This window comes from Triticum aestivum, chromosome 5A (assembly GCF_018294505.1).
Source record: "Triticum aestivum cultivar Chinese Spring chromosome 5A, IWGSC CS RefSeq v2.1, whole genome shotgun sequence".
In the NCBI taxonomy this organism is placed as follows: Eukaryota; Viridiplantae; Streptophyta; class Magnoliopsida; order Poales; family Poaceae; genus Triticum; species Triticum aestivum.
The window spans coordinates 398,552,797-398,567,890 of NC_057806.1; positions in this window are offsets into that span (position 1 = coordinate 398,552,797).

Here is a 15,094-nt window from a genome sequence, read left to right on the forward strand (position 1 = left end):
ACACACACACACACTTCCCAACACCGAAGGAGTAGGATGACACCTCGATCTTGATACTAATCTATCGACTAGCTTCTCTCTCAAACACACACACACGCACACACACTACCCGACATTGAAGGAGTAGGGAGGCACCTCGATCTTGATAGTAATCTATCTACTCCTCTTTAAACACACACACAGACACACACACACACACACACTTGCTAGTTGTGCCTCTGTGCCTACCGCGCACACTCTCGATACGTCTTTCTCTCCCTGCCCCCCCACCCCAACAATGACAGCAGAAGGATGACAACTCGATCTGATCGTAATATGTCAATTGGTTTCTCTCTCGAACATTGTGTCTCTGTGCCTCTCTCAGTAGCCCCCTCAATATGTAGACTTCTCGCGCGCGCACAGCTGTAGTGACGATGACGCTGAACCCAGTGTGCCTCGTTTTTACTGGCCTCATGTGATTGTTTTCACCCTGTTTTCTGTTAATTAACAAGGCAACCTTTTCTTTGTTACTACTAGTAAATCTGAAATCATTCGGGGCAGACATAAAATATATCACTTCAACCCAATTATCGTAGTAACTATTTTAAAAGAAACTAGCTAGATGCCCGTGCGTTGCACGGAACATCGAGATGCATTTGTATGAGTAGTTTATCTTGTGAGAGAAAAGGATGAACGAGGGAAGGCCGTATTTGCAAACATGGAGAGGGGTGCGGGTATATTTTTGCAAAATTGCCATAGTTTTCTACCTATCTGTTAGATATAAATCCTACGGCCTATATTGCAGGATGGCATGCACACCATCATCAACAACTCTGTTTTCTACTCCCTCCGTTCCTAAATATTTGTCTTTTTAGAGGTTCCAACAAGTGACTACATATGGAGCAAAATGAGTGAATCTACACTCTAAAATATGTCTGCATACACATCCGTATGTGGTAGTCCATTTGAAATCTGAAAAAAGACAAATATTTAGGAACAAATGGAGTATACGAGTAGACATGGAGATATATCTCCAGCATGGTCTACAACAAAAATGTGCTGGACTGGTTAGCGCCGGATGCTCGCAATGCGATGACATGAGTTCGAATTCTGTCTTTAACTTTAGATTTTTATATTATATATTACTTATTTAATATATACTTCTTTCACTACTGTACTGATAGTGGAGCTCACTGGTACATCTCCAACGTATATATAATTTTTGATTGCTCCATGCTATATTATCTACTGTTTTGGACTATATTGGGCTTTATTTTCCACTTTTATATTATTTTTGGGACTAACCTATTAACCGGAGGCCCAGCCCAGAATTGCTGTTTTTTGCCTATTTCAGTGTTTCGGATAAACAGAATATCAAACGGAGTCCAAACGGAATAAAATCTTCGGAAACGTGATTTTCTCACCGAACGTGATCCAGGAGACTTGGACCTTACTGCAAGGGATCAAAGAGGTGGTCACGAGGGTGGGGGGCGCCCCCCCCCCCTAGGGCGCGCCCCTCTGCCTCGTGGGCCCCTTGGTGCTCCACCGACGTACTCCTTGCTCCTATATATACACACGTACCACCAAACGATCAGAACAGGAGCCAAAACCCTAATTCCATCGCCGCAACTTTCTGTATCCACGAGATCCCATCTTGGGGCCTGTTCCGGAGCTCCGCCGGAAGAGGGCCGTCATCACGGAGGGCTTCTACATCACCCTAGCCCCTCCGATGAAGTGTGAGTAGTTTACCTCAGACCTTCGGGTCCTTAGTAAGTAGCTAGATGGCTTCTTCTCTCTCTTTGAATCTCAATACAAAGTTCTCCCCCTCTCTTGTGGAGATCTATTCGATGTAATCTTCTTTTTGCGGTGTGTTTGTTGAGACCGATGAATTGTGGGTTTATGATCAAGTCTATCTATGAATAATATTTGAATCTTCTCTGAATTCTTTTATGCATGATTGGTTATCTTTGCAAGTCTCTTCGAATTATCCATTTGGTTTGGCCAACTAGATTGGTAGTTCTTGCCATGGGAGAAGTGCTTAGCTTTGGGTTCGATCTTGCGGTGTCCTTAACCAGTGACAGAAGGGGCAACAAGGCACGTATTGTATCGTTGCCATCGAGGATAACAAGATGGGGTTTATTTCATATTGCATGAATTTATCTCTCTACATCATGTCATCTTGCTTAAGGCGTTACTCTGTTTTTAACTTAATACTCTAGATGCATGCTGGATAGCGGTCGATGAGTGGAGTGATAGTAGTAGATGCAGAATCGTTTCGATCTACTTGTCACGGACGTGATGCCTATATACATGATCATGCCTAGATATTCTCATAATTATGCACAATTCTATCTGCTCAACAGTAATTTGTTCACCCACCGTAGAATACTTATGCTCTTGAGAGAAGCCACTAGTGAAACCTATGGCCCCCAGGGTCTATTCTCATCATATCAATCTCTATCACTTTTATATCGTTTTGCTATTTACTTTGCCTTTACTTTTTTACTTTGGATCCTTATATCAAAAATGCCAAAAATATTCTATCTATCAGATCTCACTCTCGTAAGTGACCGTGAAGGGCTTGACAACCCCTAATCGCGTTGGTTGCGAGTAGCTATCGCTTTGTGCAGGTACGAGGGACTTGAGCGTGGGCTCCTACTGGATTGATACCTTGGTTCTCAAAAACTGAGGGAAATACTTACGCTACTCTGCTGCATCATCCCTTCCTCTTCGGGGAAAACCAACGCAAGCTCAAGACGTAGCAAGAAGGATTTCTGGCGCCGTTGCCAGGGAGTCTACGCAAAAAGTCAACATACCAAGTACCCATCACAATCCCTATCTCTCGCATTACATTATTTGCCATTTGCCTCTCATTTTCCTCTCCCCCCCAATTCACCCTTGCCATTTTATTCGCCCTCTCTCTCTCCCTATCCTCCCTCTCTATTTGCCTCTTTCTGCTCGTTGCTTTTGTTTGCTCGTGTGTTAGATTGCTTGTTTGTCGCGATGGCTCAAGATACTACTAAATTGTGTGACTTCACCAATACCAATAATAATGATTTCCTTAGCACTCCGATTGCTCCTCTTACCGATGCTGAATCTTGTGAAATTAATACTGCTTTGTTGAATCTTGTTATGAAAGATCAATTCGCCGGCCTTCCTAGTGAAGATGCCGCTACTCATCTGAATAGCTTCGTTGATTTATGTGATATGCAAAAGAAAAAAGATGTCAATAATGATGTCGTTAAATTGAAGCTATTTCCTTTTTCGCTTAGAGATCGTGCTAAAGCTTGGTTTTCGTCTTTGCCTAAGAATAGTATTGATTCATGGAACAAGTGCAAAGATGCTTTTATCTCTAAGTATTTTCCTCCCGCTAAGATCATCTCTCTTAGAAACGATATAATGAACTTTAAACAACTTGATCATGAACATGTTGCACAAGCTTGGGAGAGAATGAAATTAATGATACGTAATTGCCCTACTCATGGTTTGAATTTGTGGATGATTATACAAAAATTTTATGCCGGATTGAATTTTGCTTCTAGAAATCTTTTAGATTCGGCCGCGGGAGGCACTTTTATGGAAATCACTTTAGGAGATGCTACTAAACTCCTAGATAATATTATGGTTAATTATTCTCAATGGCATACTGAAAGAACTTCTAATAAAAAGTGCATGCGATAGAAGAAATTAATGTGTTGAGTGGAAAGATGGATGAACTTATGAAATTATTTGCTACTAAGAGTGTTTCTTCTGATCCTAATGATATGCCTTTGTCTACTTTGATTGAGAATAACAATGAATCTATGGATGTGAATTTTGTTGGTAGGAATAATTTTGGTAACAACGCTTATAGAGGGAATTTTAATCCTAGGCCATATCCTAGTAATCCTTCTAATAATTATGGGAATTCCTACAACAACTCTTATGGAAATTATAATAAGATGCCCTCTGATTTTGAATCTAATATTAAAGAATTTATTTCTTCGCAAAAGAATTTTAATGCTATGATTGAAGAAAAATTGCTTAAGATTGATGATTTGGCTAGGAACGTTGATAGAATTGCTCTTGATGTTGATGCTTTGAAACTTAGATCTATTCCACCTAAGCATGATATTAATGAGTCTCTAAAAGCCATGAGAATTTCAATTGATGAGTGTAAAGAAAGAACCGCTAGGATGCGTGCTTCCAAAGATGCCTTTATTAAAGCGTGTTCTTCCAATTCCTATGAAAATCAAGATGAAGATCTAAAAGTTATTGATGTGTCTCCTATTAAATCTTTATTTTGCAATATGAATCTTGATGAAACTGAATATGATCTTCCTTTACCTAGAAGGCGTTCTAAAAATTCGGAGTGTTTAGATCTTAATGATGAAATTGATGAAAGTGGGATTGAAAGAAATAAAAATCTAGATGTTGCTAAACCCACTATATTGGATTTCAAGGAATTTAATTATGAAAGTTGCTCTTTGATTGATTGTATTTCCTTGTTGCAATCCGTGCTAAATTCTCCACATGCTTATAGTCGAAATAAAGCCTTCACCGAACATATTGTTGATGCCTTGATGCAATCTTATGAAGAAAAACTTGAGTTGAAAGTTTCTATCCCTAGAAAACTCTATGATGAGTGGGAACCAACTATTAAAATTAAAATTAAAGATCATGAGTTTTATGCTTTGTGTGATTTGGGTGCTAGTGTCTCTACTATTCCCAAGACTTTGTGTGATTTACTAGATTTCCGTAATTTTGATGATTGCTCTCTAAACTTGCATCTTGCGGATTCCACTATTAAGAAACCTATGGGAAGAATTAATGATGTTCTTATTGTTGCAAATAGGAATTATGTGCCCGTAGATTTCATTGTTCTTGATATAGATTGCAATCCTTCTTGCCCTATTATTCTTGGTAGACCTTTCCTTAGAACGGTTGGTGCGATTATTGATATGAAGGAAGGGAATATTAGATTTCAATTTCCATTAAAAAGGGCATGGAACACTTTCCAAGAAAGAAAATAAAATTACCATATGAAACTATCATGAGAGCCACTTATGGATTGCCTACCAAAGATGGCAATACCTAGATCTATTCTTGCTTGTTATGCCTAGCTAGGGGCGTTAAACGATAGCGCTTGTTGGGAGGCAACCCAATTTTATTTTTATTACTTGCTTTTTTCTCCTGTTTAGTAATAAAACAAATTATTTAGCCTCTGTTTTGGTTGTGTTTTTTGTGTTTAATTAGTGTTTGTGCCAAGTAGAACCGTTGGGAAGACTTGGGGAAAGTCTTGTTGAACTTGCTCTAAAAAACAGAAACTTTAGCGCTCACGAGAACTGCTGTAATTTTTATTTGAAGAGTGATATTTAGTTAATTATGTTTGCAGATGATTAATAGATAAATCCCTCACGTCCAGAAATTTATTTTAGAATTTTTTGGGGTCCAGATTTTGCGCTAGCTACAGATTACTACAGACTGTTCTGTTTTTGACAGATTCTGTTTTTCGTGTGTTGTTTGCTTATTTTGATGAGTCTACGGCTAGTAAAATAGTTTATAATCCATAGAGAAGTTGGAATAAAGTAGTTTTAACACCAATTTAAATAAATAATGAGTCCATTACAGTACCTTGAAGTTGTCTTTTGTTTTCTTTCGCTAACGGAGCTCACGAGTTTTCTATTTTGAGTTTTGTGTTGTGAAGTTTTCAAGTTTTCGGTAAGAATTTAATGGATTATGGAACAAGGAGTGGCAAGAGCCTAAGCTTGGGGATGCCCATGGCACCCCCAAGATAATCCAAGGATAACAAAAATTCAAAGCTTGGGGATGCCCCGGAAGGCATCCCCTCTTTCGTCCACTTCCATCGGTAATTTGCTTGGATCTATATTTTTATTCACCAACATGATATGTGTTTTGCTTGGAGCGTCTTTTATTATTTGTGTCTTTGTTTGTCAGTATGCCACAATCATCCTTGCTGTACACACCTTTTGAGAGAGCCATAAATGAATTAAAATTTGATAGAATACTCCATGTGCTTCACTTATATCCTTTGAGCTAGATAATTTTGCTCTATGTGCTTCACTTATATCCTTTGAGCTATATAATTTTGCTCTATGTGCTTCACTTATATCCTTTGAGCTAGATAATTTTGCTCTATGTGCTTCACTTATATCTTTTGAGCTAGATAACTTTGCTCTATGTGCTTCACTTAGATATTTTACAGCACGGTGGTGGATTCGTTTTAAAGAAACTATTGATCTCTCATGCTTCACTTAAATTAATTTGAGATTCTCTTAATAGCATGGTAATTTTCCTAATAATAATATGCTTGGTATTCAAGATTTGTGAAACTTTCTTTTGAGTGTGTTGAATACTAAGAAAAGATTGAAGCATGATAATTGTTTTGAGATATGGAGGTGATAATATTAAAGTCATGCTAGTTGAGTAGTTGTGAATTTAAAGAATAATTGTGTTGAAGTTTGTGATTCCCGTAGCATGCACGTATGGTGAACCGTTATGTGATGAAGTCGGAGCATGATTTATTTATTGATTGTCTTCCTTATGAGTGGCGGTCAGGGACGAGCGATGGTCTTTTCCTACCAATCTATCCCCCTAGGAGCATGCGCGTAATACTTTGCTTTGATAACTTTTAAATTTTTGCAATAAGTATATGAGTTCTTTATGACTAATGCTGAGTCCATGGATTATACGCACTCTCACCCTTCCACCCTTGCTAGCCTCTCTAATACCGCGCACCTTTCGCCGGTATCATACACCTACCATATACCTTCCTCAAAACAGCCACCATACCTACCTATTATGGCATTTCCATAGCCATTCCGAGATATATTGCCATGCAACTTTCCACCATCTAGTTCATCATGACACATCCATCATTGTCATATTGCTTAGCATGATCATGTAGTTGACATAGTATTTGTGGCAAAGCCACCGTTCATAATTCTTTCATACTTGTCACTCTTGATTCATTGCATATCCCGGTACACCGCCGGAGGCATTCATATAGAGTCATACTTTGTTTTAGTATCGAGTTGTAATCATTGAGTTGTAAATAAATAGAAGTGTGATGATCATCATTCAATAGAGCATTGTCCCAAAAAAAGGCCAAAGAAAAAAAGAAGGCCCAAAAAATATAAATAAAAAAAGGGGCAATGCTACTATCCTTTTTTCCACACTTGTGCTTCAAAGTAGCACCATGATATAGCAAGTCTCATATATTGTGCTTCAAAGTAGCACCATGTTCTTCATATAGAGAGTCTCATATGTTGTCACTTTCATATACTAGTGGGAATTTTACGTTATAGAACTTGGCTTGTATATTCCAATGATGGGCTTCCTCAAATTGCCCTAGGTCTTCGTGAGCAAGCAAGTTGGATGCACACCCACTAGTTTCTTTTGTTGAGCTTTCATACATTTATAGCTCTAGTGCATCCGTTGCATGGCAATCCCTACTCACTCACATTGATATCTATTGATGGGCATCTCCATAGCCCGTTGATACGCCTAGTTGATGTGAGACTATCTTCTCCTTTTTGTCTTCTCCACAACCACCATTCTATTCCACCTATAGTGCTATATCCATGGCTCACGCTCATGTATTGCGTGAAGATTGAAAAAGTTTTGAAAAAGTTAGAGTATGAAACAATTGCTTGGCTTGTCATCGGGGTTGTGCATGATTTAAATACTTTGTGTGGGGAAGATGGAGCATAGCCAGACTATATGATTTTGTAGGGATAACTTTCTTTGGCCATGTTATTTTGAGAAGACATAATTGCTTTGTTAGTATGCTTGAAGTATTATTATTTTCTATGTCAATATAAACTTTTGTCTTGAATCTTTCTAATCTGAATATTCATACCACAATTAAGAAGATTTGCATTGAAATTATGCCAAGTAGCACTCCGCATCAAAAATTCTCTTTTTATCATTTACCTACTCGAGGACGAGCAGGAATTAAGCTTGGGGATGCCTGATACGTCTCCAACGTATCTATAATTTTTGATTGCTCCATGCTATATTATCTACTGTTTTGGACTATATTGGGCTTTATTTTCCACTTTTATATTATTTTTGGGACTAACCTATTAACCGGAGGCCCAGCCCAAAATTGCTGTTTTTTTGCCTATTTCAGTGTTTCGGATAAACAGAATATCAAACGGAGTCCAAACGGAATAAAATCTTCGGAAACGTGATTTTCTCACCGAACGTGATCCAGGAGACTTGGACCCTACTGCAAGGGATCAAAGAGGTGGTCACGAGGGTGGGGGCGCCCCCCCTAGGGCGCGCCCCCTGCCTCGTGGGCCCCTCGGTGCTCCACCGACGTACTCCTTCCTCCTATATATACACACGTACCCCCAAACGATCAGAACAGGATCCAAAACCCTAATTCCACCGCCGCAACTTTCTGTATCCACGAGATCCCATCTTGGGGCCTGTTCCGGAGCTCCGCCGGAAGAGGGCCGTCATCACGGAGGGCTTCTACATCATCCTAGCCCCTCCGATGAAGTGTGAGTAGTTTACCTCAGACCTTCGGGTCCATAGTTAGTAGCTAGATGGCTTCTTCTCTCTCTTTGAATCTCAATACAAAGTTCTCCCCCTCTCTTGTGGAGATCTATTCGATGTAATCTTCTTTTTGCGGTGTGTTTGTTGAGACCGATGAATTGTGGGTTTATGATCAAGTCTATCTATGAATAATATTTGAATCTTCTCTGAATTCTTTTATGCATGATTGGTTATCTTTGCAAGTCTCTTCGAATTATCCGTTTGGTTTGGCCAACTAGATTGGTAGTTCTTGCCATGGGAGAAGTGCTTAGCTTTGGGTTCGATCTTGCGGTGTCCTTACCCAGTGACAGAAGGGGCAGCAAGGCACGTATTGTATCGTTGCCATCGAGGATAACAAGATGGGGTTTATTTCATATTGCATGAATTTATCTCTCTACATCATGTCATCTTGCTTAAGGCGTTACTCTGTTTTTAACTTAATACTCTAGATGCATGCTGGATAGCGGTCGATGAGTGGAGTAATAGTAGTAGATGCAGAATCGTTTCGATCTACTTGTCACGGACGTGATGCCTATATACATGATCATGCCTAGATATTCTCATAATTATGCACAATTCTATCAATTGCTCAACAGTAATTTGTTCACCCACCGTAGAATACTTATGCTCTTGAGAGAAGCCACTAGTGAAACCTATGGCCCCCGGGTCTATTCTCATCATATCAATCTCCATCACTTTTATATTGTTTTGCTATTTACTTTGCTTTACTTTTTACTTTGCATCTTTATATCAAAAATACCAAAAATATTCTATCTATCAGATCTCACTCTCGTAAGTGACCGTGAAGGGCTTGACAACCCCTAATCGCGTTGGTTGCGAGTAGCTATCGCTTTGTGCAGGTACGAGGGACTTGAGCGTGGGCTCCTACTGGATTGATACCTTGGTTCTCAAAAACTGAGGGAAATACTTACGCTACTCTGCTGCATCATCCCTTCCTCTTCGGGGAAAACCAACGCAAGCTCAAGACGTAGCAAGAAGGATTTCTGGCGCCGTTGCCGGGGAGTCTACGCAAAAAGTCAACATACCAAGTACCCATCACAATCCCTATCTCTCGCATTACATTATTTGCCATTTGCCTCTCGTTTTCCTCTCCCCCCAATTCACCCTTGCCGTTTTATTCGCCCTCTCTCTCTCTATCCTCCCTCTCTATTTGCCTCTTTTGCCGCTTGCTTTTGTTTGCTCGTGTGTTAGATTGCTTGTTTGTCGCGATGGCTCAAGATACTACTAAATTGTGTGACTTCACCAATACCAATAATAATGATTTCCTTAGCACTCCGATTGCTCCTCTTACCGATGCTGAATCTTGTGAAATTAATACTGCTTTGTTGAATCTTGTTATGAAAGATCAATTCGCCGGCCTTCCTAGTGAAGATGCCGCTACTCATCTGAATAGCTTCGTTGATTTATGTGATATGCAAAAGAAAAAGATGTCAATAATGATGTCGTTAAATTGAAGCTATTTCCTTTTTCGCTTAGAGATCGTGCTAAAGCTTGGTTTTCGTCTTTGCCTAAGAATAGTATTGATTCATGGAACAAGTGCAAAGATGCTTTTATCTCTAAGTATTTTCCTCCCGCTAAGATCATCTCTCTTAGAAACGATATAATGAACTTTAAACAACTTGATCATGAACATGTTGCACAAGCTTGGGAGAGAATGAAATTAATGATACGTAATTGCCCTACTCATGGTTTGAATTTGTGGATGATTATACAAAATTTTATGCCGGATTGAATTTTGCTTCTAGAAATCTTTTAGATTCGGCCGCGGGAGGCACTTTTATGGAAATCACTTTAGGAGATGCTACTAAACTCCTAGATAATATTATGGTTAATTATTCTCAATGGCATACTGAAAGAACTTCTAATAAAAAGTGCATGCGATAGAAGAAATTAATGTGTTGAGTGGAAAGATGGATGAACTTATGAAATTATTTGCTACTAAGAGTGTTTCTTCTGATCCTAATGATATGCCTTTGTCTACTTTGATTGAGAATAACAATGAATCTATGGATGTGAATTTTGTTGGTAGGAATAATTTTGGTAACAACGCTTATAGAGGGAATTTTAATCCTAGGCCATATCCTAGTAATCCTTCTAATAATTATGGGAATTCCTACAACAACTCTTATGGAAATTATAATAAGATGCCCTCTGATTTTGAATCTAATATTAAAGAATTTATTTCTTCGCAAAAGAATTTTAATGCTATGATTGAAGAAAAATTGCTTAAGATTGATGATTTGGCTAGGAACGTTGATAGAATTGCTCTTGATGTTGATGCTTTGAAACTTAGATCTATTCCACCTAAGCATGATATTAATGAGTCTCTAAAAGCCATGAGAATTTCAATTGATGAGTGTAAAGAAAGAACCGCTAGGATGCGTGCTTCCAAAGATGCCTTTATTAAAGCGTGTTCTTCCAATTCCTATGAAAATCAAGATGAAGATCTAAAAGTTATTGATGTGTCTCCTATTAAATCTTTATTTTGCAATATGAATCTTGATGAAACTGAATATGATCTTCCTTTACCTAGAAGGCGTTCTAAAAATTCGGAGTGTTTAGATCTTAATGATGAAATTGATGAAAGTGGGATTGAAAGAAATAAAAATCTAGATGTTGCTAAACCCACTATATTGGATTTCAAGGAATTTAATTATGAAAGTTGCTCTTTGATTGATTGTATTTCCTTGTTGCAATCCGTGCTAAATTCTCCACATGCTTATAGTCGAAATAAAGCCTTCACCGAACATATTGTTGATGCCTTGATGCAATCTTATGAAGAAAAACTTGAGTTGAAAGTTTCTATCCCTAGAAAACTCTATGATGAGTGGGAACCAACTATTAAAATTAAAATTAAAGATCATGAGTTTTATGCTTTGTGTGATTTGGGTGCTAGTGTCTCTACTATTCCCAAGACTTTGTGTGATTTACTAGATTTCCGTAATTTTGATGATTGCTCTCTAAACTTGCATCTTGCGGATTCCACTATTAAGAAACCTATGGGAAGAATTAATGATGTTCTTATTGTTGCAAATAGGAATTATGTGCCCGTAGATTTCATTGTTCTTGATATAGATTGCAATCCTTCTTGCCCTATTATTCTTGGTAGACCTTTCCTTAGAACGGTTGGTGCGATTATTGATATGAAGGAAGGGAATATTAGATTTCAATTTCCATTAAAAAAGGGCATGGAACACTTTCCAAGAAAGAAAATAAAATTACCATATGAAACTATCATGAGAGCCACTTATGGATTGCCTACCAAAGATGGCAATACCTAGATCTATTCTTGCTTGTTATGCCTAGCTAGGGGCGTTAAACGATAGCGCTTGTTGGGAGGCAACCCAATTTTATTTTTATTCCTTGCTTTTTGCTCCTGTTTAGTAATAAATAAATTATTTAGCCTCTGTTTTGGTTGTGTTTTTTGTGTTTAATTAGTGTTTGTGCCAAGTAGAACCGTTGGGAAGACTTGGGGAAAGTCTTGTTGAACTTGCTGTAAAAAACAGAAACTTTAGCGCTCACGAGAACTGCTGTCATTTTTATTTGAAGAGTGCTATTTAGTTAATTATTTTTGCAGATGATTAATAGATAAATTCCTCACGTCCAGAAATTTATTTTAGAATTTTTGGGGTTCCAGATCTTGCGCTAGCTACAGATTACTACAGACTGTTCTGTTTTTGACAGATTCTGTTTTTCGTGTGTTGTTTGCTTATTTTGATGAATCTATGGCTAGTAAAATAGTTTATAATCCATAGAGAAGTTGGAATACAGTAGGTTTAACACCAATATAAATAAATAATGAGTTCATTACAGTACCTTGAAGTGGTCTTTTGTTTTCTTTCGCTAACGGAGCTCACGAGTTTTCTATTTTGAGTTTTGTGTTGTGAAGTTTTCAAGTTTTGGGTGAATTCTTTTGATGGATCATGGAACAAGGAGTGGCAAGAGCCTAAGCTTGGGGATGCCCATGGCACCCCCAAGATAATCCAAGGACACCAAAAAGTCAAAGCTTGGGGATGCCCCGGAAGGCATCCCCTCTTTCGTCCACTTCCATCGGTAATTTACTTGGAGCTATATTTTTATTCACCAACATGATATGTGTTTTGCTTGGAGCGTCTTGTATTATTTGTGTCTTTGTTTGTTAGTATGCCACAATCATCCTTGCTGTACACACCTTTTGAGAGAGCCATACATGAATTAAAATTTGATAGAATACTCTATGTGCTTCACTTATATCTTTTGAGCTAGATAGTTTTGCTCTATGTGCTTCACTTATATCTTTTGAGCTAGATAGTTTTGCTCTATGTGCTTCACTTATATCTTTTGAGCTAGATAATTTTGCTCTATGTGCTTCACTTAGATCTTTTAGAGCACGGTGGTGGATTTGTTTTAAAGAAACTATTGATCTCTCATGCTTCACTTAAATTAATTTGAGAGTCTCTTAATAGCATGGTAATTTGCTTAATAATAATATGCTTGGTATTCAAGATTTGTGAAACTTTCTTTTGAGTGTGTTGAATACTAAGAAAAGATTGAAGCATGATAATTGTTTTGAGATATGGAGGTGATAATATTAAAGTCATGCTAGTTGAGTAGTTGTGAATTTAAAGAATACTTGTGTTGAAGTTTGTGATTCCCGTAGCATGCATGTATGGTGAACCGTTATGTGATGAAGTCGGAGCATGATTTATTTATTGATTGTCTTCCTTATGAGTGGCGGTCGGGGACGAGCGATGGTCTTTTCCTACCAAACTATCCCCCTAGGAGCATGCGCGTAATACTTTGCTTTGATAACTTCTAAATTTTTGCAATAAGTATATGAGTTCTTTATGACTAATGTTGAGTCCATGGATTATACGCACTCCCACCCTTCCACCCTTGCTAGCCTCTCTAATACCGCGCAACTTTCGCCGGTATCATACACCTACCATATACCTTCCTCAAAACAGCCACCATACCTACCTATTATGGCATTTCCATAGCCATTCCGAGATATATTGCCATGCAACTTTCCACCATCTAGTTCATCATGACACATCCATCATTGTCATATTGCTTAGCATGATCATGTAGTTGACATAGTATTTGTGGCAAAGCCACCGTTCATAATTCTTTCATACTTGTCACTCTTGATTCATTGCATATCCCGGTACACCGCCGGAGGCATTCATATAGAGTCATACTTTGTTTTAGTATCGAGTTGTAATCATTGAGTTGTAAATAAATAGAAGTGTGATGATCATCATTCAATAGAGCATTGTCCCAAAAAAGAAAGGCCAAAGAAAAAAAAGAAGGCCCAAAAAATAAATAAATAAAAAGGGGCAATGCTACTATCCTTTTTTCCACACTTGTGCTTCAAAGTAGCACCATGATATAGCAAGTCTCATATATTGTGCTTCAAAGTAGCACCATGTTCTTCATATAGAGAGTCTCATATGTTGTCACTTTCATATACTAGTGGGAATTTTACGTTATAGAACTTGGCTTGTATATTCCAATGATGGGCTTCCTCAAATTGCCCTAGGTCTTCGTGAGCAAGCAAGTTGGATGCACACCCACTAGTTTCTTTTGTTGAGCTTTCATACATTTATAGCTCTAGTGCATCCGTTGCATGGCAATCCCTACTCACTCACATTGATATCTATTGATGGGCATCTCCATAGCCCGTTGATACGCCTAGTTGATGTGAGACTATCTTCTCCTTTTTGTCTTCTCCACAACCACCATTCTATTCCACCTATAGTGCTATATCCATGGCTCACGCTCATGTATTGCGTGAAGATTGAAAAAGTTTTGAAAAAGTTAGAGTATGAAACAATTGCTTGGCTTGTCATCGGGGTTGTGCATGATTTAAATACTTTGTGTGGGGAAGATGGAGCATAGCCAGACTATATGATTTTGTAGGGATAACTTTCTTTGGCCATGTTATTTTGAGAAGACATAATTGCTTTGTTAGTATGCTTGAAGTATTATTATTTTCTATGTCAATATAAACTTTTGTCTTGAATCTTTCTAATCTGAATATTCATACCACAATTAAGAAGATTTGCATTGAAATTATGCCAAGTAGCACTCCGCATCAAAAATTCTCTTTTTATCATTTACCTACTCGAGGACGAGCAGGAATTAAGCTTGGGGATGCCTGATACGTCTCCAACGTATCTATAATTTTTGATTGCTCCATGCTATATTATCTACTGTTTTGGACTATATTGGGCTTTATTTTCCACTTTTATATTATTTTTGGGACTAACCTATTAACCGGAGGCCCAGCCCAGAATTGCTGTTTTTTGCCTATTTCAGTGTTTCGGATAAACAGAATATCAAACGGAGTCCAAACGGAATAAAATCTTCGGAAACGTGATTTTCTCACCGAACGTGATCCAGGAGACTTGGACCCTACTGCAAGGGATCAAAGAGGTGGTCACGAGGGTGGGGGGCGCCCCCCCTAGGTCGCGCCCCCTGCCTCGTGGGCCCCTCGGTGCTCCACCGACGTACTCCTTCCTCCTATATATACACACGTACCCCCAAACGATCAGAACAGGAGCCAAAA